General features: G+C 41.9%; 1 pseudogene; it reads right to left on the reverse strand.

Annotated features, from left to right (window-relative positions):
- The window catches only part of LOC139445405 (uncharacterized), a 48,389-nt pseudogene extending 37,501 nt beyond the window's left edge, over positions 1–10,888 (reverse strand).
- Positions 10,889–11,184: the final 296 nt, after the last annotated feature.

The raw sequence follows: 11,184 nt of genomic DNA on the forward strand, positions 1-11,184 counted from the left end.
GATCCAACGTCGACTCAACGACGTACGCCCAAGGCCGACAACTGCAGCAGAACTGCGTGTAGCGTTCCTGAGGATATGGGCCCATTTCCCATTGGAATAGGTCTTCAGCAACCCATGCTTGCCATAAAAGGTGACTATGCTTGTCGTAAAAGGCGACTAACAGGATCGGGTGGTCAGGCTCGCTGACTTGGTTAATGCATGTCATCGATCCCAGTTGCGTGGATCGATGCTCATGACATTAATCACTGGATTGTCTGGCCCAGACTCGATTATTTACAGAGCGCCGTCATATAGCCGGAATATTGCTGAGTGTGGCGTTAAACAAAAAAAAAACAACCAACAACCAAAATCATCAACAGGCTAGTCCACTCCATGTACAGATGTGTGGCTGTAGTCAACGCACGTGGTGGCCACACCAGATACTGATTTTGAACCCCCCAGCTGTGATGTCTTCTGGTGCCTCCCCAAATTCAAAATTCGCCAAAACATTCCCCAGACTGTTAATTTGATGTGGGTCAAAGACTGACTTTCTCCGATGTCTTTACTTACATATATAAGCATTTGAAAATAAAGATATTTATATGATACATCTACATGACGTTTCGTTTGCCTTTCGGTGTATATACATCAAACCGTTGCTAATGTTGATTCATTAATCTATTGATATCCACTGAAAGGCAAAACCACTGTAACAGTGTCAGGTTCTGACGCGGTACTACTGATTGCCAGCACGCGACAAGTGGGGACTTAGAGGATGAGAACGGTCAGTCCTTGTTCAAGTCCACATCGGACAGATCTCCTGAAGCTATCATCTCTCTCTGTAACAGTGTCAGGTTAGTTCTACTGTCTGTAACAGTGTCAGGTTAGTTCTACTGTCTGTAACAGTGTCAGGTTAGTTCTACTGTCTGTTACAGAGTCAGGTTAGTTCTACTGTCTGTAACAGTGTCGGGTTAGTTGTACTGTCTATAACAGTGTCAGGTTCGTTCTACTGTCTGTAACAGTGTCAGGTTAGTTCTACTGTCTGTAACAGTGTCGCGTTAGTTCTACTGTCTGTAACAGTGTCGGGTTAGTTGTACTGTCTATAACAGTGTCTGGTTAGTTCTACTGTCTGTAACAGTGTCAGGTTAGTTCTACAGTCTGTAACAGTGTCTAGTTAGTTCTACTGTCTGTAACAGTGTCAGGTTAGTTCTATTGTCTGTAACAGTGTCAGGTTAGTTCTACTGTCTGTAACAGTGTGATGTTAGTTCTACTGTCTGTAACAGTGTCAGGTTAGTTCTACTGTCTGTAACAGTGTCTGGTTAGTTCTACTGTCTGTAACAGTGTCAGGTTAGTTCTACTGTCTGTAACAGTGTCAGGTTAGTTCTACTGTCTGTAACAGTGTCAGGTTAGTTTTACTGTCTGTTACAGTGTCGGGTTAGTTCTACTGTCTGTAACAGTGTCAGGTTAGTTCTACTGTCTGTAACAGTGTCAGGTTAGTTCTACTGTATGTAGCAGTGTCAGGTTAGTTCTACTGTCTGTTACAGTGTCAGGTTAGTTCTACTGTCTGTTACAGTGTCGGGTTAGTTCTACTGTCTGTAACAGTGTCGGGTTAGTTCTACTGTCTTTTACATTGTCGGGTTAGTTCTACTGTCTGTAACAGTGTCAGGTTAGTTCTACTGTCTGTTACAGTGTCAGGTTAGTTCTACTGTCTGTAACAGTGTCAGGTTAGTTCTACTGTATGTAACAGTGTCAGGTAAGTTCTATTGTCTGTAACAGTGTCAGGTTAGTTCTACTGTCTAGCTCCTGTTGTGTTGGCCAGGGTCACACTTATCTTCCTGGTGCAAGCTCCCGCCCAGCTGGGGTGTAATATCTACCCGACCAGGACGTGTTGGATTTCCAGCACGAAGAATGAAACTTGACATTGGTGGCAGGTGTATTCAACAGACGGCGTCATGCGTGTCTATCGCCGCATTGAATTGTTGTAAGCCTTTTTCCTCATGAGATGAAAATAAACGCGCATGGAATGACTGGACGGAATGCTGATCACGTCCTACATCAACACCTCGTCTCGTCTTGCACACATTGAATACCTGGGACATTGGTCTCCCGATCCGTGATGGAGTTAAACTTAAAGTAGATCGTATGTCTGTGCGTGTGTGGTGCGTGTGTGGTGCGTGTGTGGTGCGTGTATGGTGTGTGGTGCGTGTGTGGTGCGTGTGTGGTGCGAGTGTGCGTGTGTGGTGCGAGTGTGTGTGTTGTATGGTGTGTGTGGTGCGTGTATGGTGTGTGGAGTGCGTGTGGTGCGTGTGTGGTGCGTGTGTGCGTGTGTGTGTGTGTGGTGCGTGTCAGGTGCGTGTGTGGTGTATAGTGTGTGTGTGTGTGTGTGTGTGTGTGGTGTAAGTGAGGTTGAGATATGTTTATTTAATATTACGTATAAACTATTACTGGCAGACTAATGAATAAACAAGCTGTTTATATACTGAACCGCAAAAGAAACGTCACCCCAAGTAGCATTGCATGAACAGTTGTCATGTAAATATTTGGGTAATTGTTGTCAAAGTTTCTAAAATTTAACATCATCTTGTCCGGAAAAATGAAATTTGATGATATAAAAACAAAGCAGATGACAATAAAACCGATCACCCAAACGCATCACGGCAATGGCCATGGTAACCCGATGCACGTGAGTTCTGTGCAAATGACAATGGCTGGACAAGAGTAAAGCCATCTAGACAAGAAGAAGGACATCTAGACAAGAGTAAAGACATCTAGACAAGAGTAAAGACATCTAGACAAGAGTAAAGACAGTGAACACGAGTAAAGACAGCTGGACAAGAGTAAGGACATCTGGACAAGAGTAAAGACAGCTGGACAAGAGTAAAGGCATCTAGACAAGAGTAAAGCCATCCAGACAAGAGTAAGGACATCTGGACAAGAGTAAAGACAGCTGGTCAAGAGTAAAGGCATCTAGACAAGAGTAAAGCCATCTAGACAAGAGTAAAGACATCTAGACAAGAGTAAAGACAGCTGGACAAGAGTAAAGGCATCTAGACAAGAGTAAAGACATGTAGACAAGAGTAAGGACATCTAGACACGAGTAAAGACAGCTGGACAAGAGTAAGGACATTTGGACAAGAGTAAAGGCATCTAGACAAGAGTAAAGACAGCTGGACAAGAGTAAAGACAGCTGGTCAAGAGTAAAGGCATCTAGACAAGAGTAAAGACAGCTGGACAAGAGTAAAGACAGCTAGACAAGAGTAAAGACAGCTGGACAAGAGTAAAGACATTTGGACAAGAGTAAAGCCATCTAGACAAGAGTAAAGCCATCTAGACAAGAGTAAAGACATCTAGACAAGAGTAAAGACAGCTGGACAAGAGTAAAGACATCTAGACAAGAAGAAGGACATCTAGATAACAGTAAGGACATCTGGACAAGAGTAAAGCCATCTGGACAAGAGTAAAGACAGCTGGACAAGAGTAAAGACAGCTGGACAAGAGTAAAGACAGCTGGACAAGAGTAAAGACATGTAGACAAGAGTAAAAACATCTAGGCAAGAGTAAAGACATTTAGACAAGAGTAAGGACATCTGGACAAGAGTAAAGACATCTGGACAAGAGTAAAGACAGCTGGACAAGAGTAAAGACGGCTGAACAAGAGTAAAGACATTTGGACAAGAGTAAAGAGATCTGGACAAGAGTAAAGACAGCTGGACAAGAGTAAAGACATCTAGACAAGAGTAAAGACATTTGGACAAGAGTAAAGAGATCTGGACAAGAGTAAATACATTTGGACAAGAGTAAAGACATCTAGACAAGAGTAAAGACATTTGGACAAGAGTAAAGAGATCTGGACAAGAGTAAAGAGAGCTGGACAAGAGTAAAGACATCTAGACAAGAGTAAAGACATTTGGACAAGAGTAAAGAGATCTGGACAAGAGTAAAGACAGCTGGACAAGAGTAAAGACATCTAGACAAGAGTAAAGACATTTGGACAAGAGTAAAGAGATCTGGACAAGAGTAAAGACAGCTGGACAAGAGTAAAGACATCTAGACAAGAGTAAAGACATTTAGACAAGAGTAAAGACATTTGGACAAGAGTAAAGAGATCTGGACAAGAGTAAAGACAGTTGGACAAGAGTAAAGACATCTAGACATGTAGGCACACCCGTAAGCACGAGCTGTACTTCTTACTAATCTGTTTCTTTGAGTACATGAATCGGAATTTCTGCTCAGATTGACACAATTAAAACAAAGCAACTTAAGCTGCAAGGATATTGATGATTTGACAAGAAATAGCCAGTTCTCTTCCACTGATTGCCATCTTGGACAAGAAATAAGAGACCAGTGACACCGCCTTGCCTGTTTCATAGTCTATCTATGCATAACGATTCAGACTGACAAACACAAACATCCACATAGCTGTATGACATGAAGCGTGACTCTAACTTTCCAATAGTCAACTTTCCCTTCATGTCGAGCAGTATTCCGAAAATCTCCTGCATTTTGTGTCTACATTTCACAACTTTTAAGGTTCAATCGACCATGCTCTTTTCACAAAGATTTCAACGAGCGTCATATGACTCTTACTCAAAAGTTGTTTGATCAAGGCTGCAACATTCAACGCCTCAGTTAAGTTTTAAAAAGGTTTTATGGTAGACATTTGGAGGATATTTCCAAATTGTACGCATCAGTGACAAAAGTGATGTCCGATGTAATTTTCTTATTTGACTTGTAACATCCATATGTTCCCCTGTTGTTGTTTTCAGAACACTTGACTTGCCCTTGCATGCGTTTGTGACGAATAGGCAGGATACGTTCGCCTTTTTGCAATCACCTGGTGTCATCACTATTTGATAGATATTCATAAACACATGCTCGTGATATAGTTGGAATCGTACAACAGACTCTGTTTTTTGTGAACGTGGAACGGGTTTTGACGTTTTATATCTAACAACGGAAAAATGTAACTGTGCTTCATAAAAAGTGATGTATATGTTATGTTATTGAAAATAACAACATAATATTTGGTCATTCGTCTGATCAATGTTTCATCATAACAAACTCATTAACAAAACCCATACCTAGTAACAGGAGACAGGGTGACACGCCCTAAAAGAGGGGCGGTGTGTGACAACCCGTAATGTAAACATTACTCTTAATGTAAAAAAGTACATTAAGATTTACGACCCGAAACCCTTTATAATGTAAAAATTATTTTTTTACATTTTGGGTTAATAACGTACATATCGAGCCTTAATGTAAAATATTTTTATAAACAAAGTTTGACTGGAAATTTTGGATACTTTTTCTATTTTCACGTTTTTGTTGTTTTTGCTGTTTCTTGCAATAATTATTATTCGTAATAAGCGACAGCGTAAGAAACTGACTTTGCTCAGACCTGAGAACAAGAGGGGCTATAATAAGAATGTCAGGCTCGTTATTGAGGACATGTCAGCATCTACTCTGGAAGGTGATGAGCATCAGTTGTCCGCCAAGGTCGAAGGTTATGCAAAAGCATATCTTATATTGCAAGGAATTTTGAAGATTTAACCAACAAACTGTCCGACATAAGCTGTGTTTTTTTTGTATCTAAACACGACATTGTTGTTTTATATGAAACATAGTCAATAGAAAATTACTTCAGTGACATTTTTCCCGAATATAAACTTTTTTGTTTACCAGCCACAAAAAGGTCCAAGTTCGGGAGGTATTCGGAAGGAATACTTTTGATAAAATATTCACTGGTAAGACATGTTATTGATGTTCGATACAGAGAACATACTTTTACTATTCTGTTGGATAAAAGTATGTTTGGTTTCAGTAGAGCTACATTATGTGTGTTTACATATATCCAGCCGGAGAAATCGACCTGGTGTGACAACAAAGATAGACAAATTGGGGTAGAGATTTGGCTGTATTTATTATTGAGTACACTGGAAGAGTACCCAGCTGTTTCTATCATTGTCCTTGGATTTATTTGTTTGTTGTATAACGCCGCACTCAGTAAAATTCCAGCTATATCACGGCGGTCCGTAAATAATCGAGTCTGGACCAGACAATCCAGTGGGCGACATCATGAGCATCGATCCACGCATTTGGGATATGATGACATGCATCAACCAAGTCAGCGAGTCTGTCCTAAGAACGTTTAGAGTGTACCGATGCTGCGTTTTCTGTATGACTGTTGTAAGTGGGACATGTTTTAAAAAAAAAAATAGGGGAGATTTATCACGTTGTGAAAAAAAAAATGATATTATGGTGAAAATGCGTATGAAGTAGTTACTGGATACAGTTATCATGGCTTGTATTGTAGCAATAGATTACTGAGGTCGAATGCCTTAATAATATTGCAATTCAGGCAAGAAAGGTGTTCTTGGTCCTGTTAATTAGTATACATTCCTTGAAACCATACTTTTACTTCAAATGTTTTGATACACAGATAACACCAATACTTTTATACCGGGCTGGAATTCGGGGGCTTAGTGACATAGAACCGTGTGTGGCAGATGTTCTATTCAGTCGCTCGCTGTTTTTAAATGTGTCAAATATTGGCTGTCTCTTTATAATATGCAGGAATCTCGTTTACTCCAATATGTTGCGGTTGTACGATGAACAAGTCACTTTTTCCCGTTAGTATATATTTTATATTAATTGTGATTATTCTGTTGCTTTATATCTATATGCCAGTGGGGACACGTATGGCCCAGGCGTGTAAGGCGCCCCGATTCGCTGTGCGGAGTTGTGTCCCTTGGGCACGCCAGAAACCTATGATTGCGGATTCGAATCCCGGTTCGCCCCGATTATGTTTACAGGTTTGTCGGCACCATATCTGTACTCGTGGGTTTCAGCAAAGTGGCAAACGTCACTTCGGGCTTTCCCCCCACATTAAGCTGACACGCCGCAATATAACTGTAATGATGTTAAAAGCGGCGTTAAACCCAACTCACTCACTCTACATGCCAGTATTGTCGACTATTGCACCGGGCTGCTTCATGCTTCGCGTCTCATCTGGACGGAGTATTTTCCATCTTTCGCAAATACAGGGTCATGTTTAGTTGTGGTCAAGTCCGTTATAAGTCTAAGAAGCCAAATAGTTGGTCGTGCACGTGCTGTGTGTGAGTTTAAACAAGAAACCCAAACACATAAATATATCATAAGTACATATATTTTTGTTCTAGTAATACAATCCTTTAAACACGAGTCTCCGTCTTTGGCAATGCACTGTGTTAACGCGAGTGTGCTGCACCCTCTCACTTAGTTCACCGAAACCAACCTAAAACGTTCTTTCTATCGCTATACATACATGATAGGAAGAGTAAACATGCTTACATATCTGGCAGTTGGGTCCGGACCAAAACCTCTCGCAGGCTGAACAAGTTCCTTCCGGGTACTTGTCACATGCTCCTGGTGATGCACAGTGACACTGGTCGGCACCTAGGAACATAAACAATGGATGACTATCTGTGTGGGCAGTATCATTATGAATACTTATTTACCCTTGCGTCCTCCCAAACACCCCCCCCCCCCCACCCCCCACCCGAGAAAAAATCAATTCTGGACCAGACAATCCTGTGACTAGTATGATTAGCCTTGACCCACGCAACAGAGATACAAAGTCATGCCGTTAACAAAGTGGGATCATGGGGATCATCCTAATACTACCGGGTACCCACAGTCCACACATAAAGGGATGATCCTACCGGGTACCCACAGCCCACACATAAAGGAATGATCCTATCGGGTACCCCCGGTCCACACATAAAGGAATGATCCTATCGGGTACCCCCGGTCCACACATAAAGGAATGATCCTATCGTGTACCCCGGTCCACACATAAAGGAATGATCCTATCGGGTACCCCCGGTCCACACATAAAGGAATGATCCTATCGGGTACCCCCGGTCCACACATAAAGGAATGATCCTATCTGGCACCGACAGCCCACACATAAAGGGATGATCCTATCGGGTACCCCCGGTCCACACATAAAGGAATGATCCTATCTGGCACCGACAGCCCATACATAAAGGAATGATCCTATCGGGTACCCACAGTCCACACATAAAGGAATGATCCTATCGGGTACCCCCGGTCCACACATAAAGGAATGATCCTATCTGGCACCGACAGCCCATACATAAAGGAATGATCCTATCGGGTACCCACAGTCCACACATAAAGGAATGATCCTATCGGGTACCCCCGGTCCACACATAAAGGAATGATCCTATCTGGCACCGACAGCCAACACATCAAGGGATGATCCTATCGGGTACCCACAGTCCACACATAAAGGAATGATCCTATCGGGTACCCCCGGTCCACACATAAAGGAATGATCCTATCTGGCACCGACAGCCAACACATAAAGGAATGATCCTATCGGGTACCCCCGGTCCACACATAAAGGAATGATCCTATCGGGTACCCCCGGTCCACACATAAAGGAATGATCCTATCGGGTACCCCCGGTCCACACATAAAGGGATGATCCTACCGGGTACCCCCGGTCCACACATAAAGGGATGATCCTATCGGGTACCAACAGCCCACAATAAAGGGATAATCCTACCGGGTACCCACAACCCACAATAAAGGGATAATACTACCGGGTACCCACAACCCACACTTAAAGGAGTGATATAACCGGGTATCCATAGTCCACACAAATGTGGATCATCCTAACCTGTAACCACAGCACGCATATAAAGGGGTCTTCCGAGCGGGTACACATGTACCACACATAAAGAGATAATCCTGACAGGTACCCACAGTCAGCTCATATGAGGATCACCCTCCATGATACCCACATCTCACACATATGGGGATCAGTTGTAGTCTAACGGGATATATACAATAATATCATAGTCTGACGGCTATTACACTTATGTTATAGTCTGAAGGGATATATATACACTAACCTAATAGTCTGAAGGGATAAATACACTAACCTAATAGTCTGAAGGGATATATACACTATCCTAATAGCCTGAAGGGATAAATACACTAACCTAATAGTCTGAAGGGATATATACACTATCCTAATAGCCTGACGGTATATATACACTAACCTAATAGCCTGAAGGGATATATATACTAACCTAATAGTCTGAAGGGATATATATACACTAACCTAATAGCCTGACGGTATATATACACTAACCTAATAGCCTGAAGGGATATATATACACTAACCTAATAGCCTGACGGTATATATACACTAACCTAATAGCCTGAAGGGATATATACACTAACCTAATAGTCTGAAGGTATATATACACTAACCTAATAGCCTGAAGGGATATATACACTAACCTAATAGCCTGAAGGGATATATACACTAACCAAATAGCCTTACGGTCTACGTGCAGTTTTATTGAAAAATCTAAATTGTCCCAAAAATCTATGGTTTAGCAGCTGTAGCTTGTAAAAAACATGTCTGGTCTCATCACAAAACCAATAAAAAATGTTCAAATGTACCAAGCTAATGGTGGTTAGGAAAACTGACATTGTGACGACAATCTCCGAAGCACAGGTGGTAGCTTGACGGTCTACGAATCAAGACTTTGCAGGTTCGAATCCCACCGAGGTTTAAAATACTTGCTTTCCTTAATGAGTTATATTTTATGCCTTATAATGTGTGTCTCATACAGGGAGCTGATAATAGATGTATATCTGATTACCGCTTAACATTATTTAGTTAGTGACGATAAGTCGTCTAGTTAGAAGATAATATACTAATGCTAAATGAAGTGGACAGTGAGTGAAATTCACTGGGGAACCTTACAAACTATTTCTGTCAGTGATCGATTGTGTGAGATCAAAGGGAAAGACTCGAACTACTTTAGTTACTCGTTTTGATTACATACTTGATATAAAAATAACCTAAATTGCTGGCTACTCCACACCATGTCTTGTGTCAGTGTGTGTGGGAGACAAGCGGGGTTGTGAGGACGTGTGACACGTCAAGTCTGACACAGGCAGGAATGTGTTGAAGACGGCTGTGTTTCACACAGCATCGCTGCCAATGACACACAACCGAGTGTCCAGGCCATGGCGGCTTGTCCAAGATACGTTCTACGTTGTGATGCCGTCATTACGACATGACAATGATCATAGATACTTCCATTACGATATCATACTACTACTACAACTACTACTACTACTACTACTACTACTACTACTACTACTACTACTACTACTACTACTACTACTCTAATACTAATACTACTACTACTACTACTACTAATATTATTGATGATTATGGTGATGATGATGATGATGATGATGATGATGATGATATATATACTTGTATAGCACAGTAGCATTCACACATGCTATGCGAGCTTGTCTAAAAAGGAATGTTTAATCTGTCTTATTTCCAGTGGCAAATCAGTCCACAATCGAGGCTGCTGCATTTTTGAAGGATCTTTTCCCAGAAGTCCTTACAGCTTCTGTTTTTGAGAGAGAGAGAGAGAGAGAGAGAGAGAGAGAGAGAGAGAGAGAGAGAGAGAGAGAGAGAGAGAGAGAGAGAGAGAGAGAGAGAGAGAGAGAGCTTAAAGTTGATCGGTGATGAAATGGGCAAGAATTGGGGTTGTTGTAGAACTGGAGTGATGTGGTCGAACCCTCTGGTTTTGGTAATTATTCTGGCTGAGGTATTCTGTATCTGCTTTTAACCGTGAATCTCATGTTTGCTGATGTTACTGAGGACATGGCCACATATAATCAGATACTCAGTTCGATATATAGTCTCAACAGTCAGTACTGATAACATGTTGCACCAACCATCACAGTTCCCTTACCTGCCACAGAGTGTAGGACGCAGACAATCAGAAGGATACAGCACCTTCCTGTGTGAGCGAGGGTAGCCATGACTGCCGTCCCGACTGTGCGCTACTGTGTCACACATCCACCGTCCAACACCCAGTCATGCTCTGATGACCTCATCGTCCTTCCGTCCATGGCTGCTCACGTGGAGCAGATACCGATCTTGTCGCTGCGTTCATCATGGTTTAGAGCGGAGCATGAATGACTAGACATGACTAACATCAACGTAGAGAGAAACATATATTAAAAACATTCCATGTTCATTTCCTGTTAATTACGCACATACTTAATGCAAATATAATAACATAATAGTAAAGACAAGATATGTTTATGGATGACAACTTCTTTATTCTAAGCATTATGACGCGGCGTTTCGGT

Source organism: Haliotis cracherodii, unplaced genomic scaffold, assembly GCF_022045235.1.
Source record: "Haliotis cracherodii isolate W230 unplaced genomic scaffold, xgHalCrac1.p SCAF_6, whole genome shotgun sequence".
In the NCBI taxonomy this organism is placed as follows: domain Eukaryota; kingdom Metazoa; phylum Mollusca; class Gastropoda; order Lepetellida; family Haliotidae; genus Haliotis; species Haliotis cracherodii.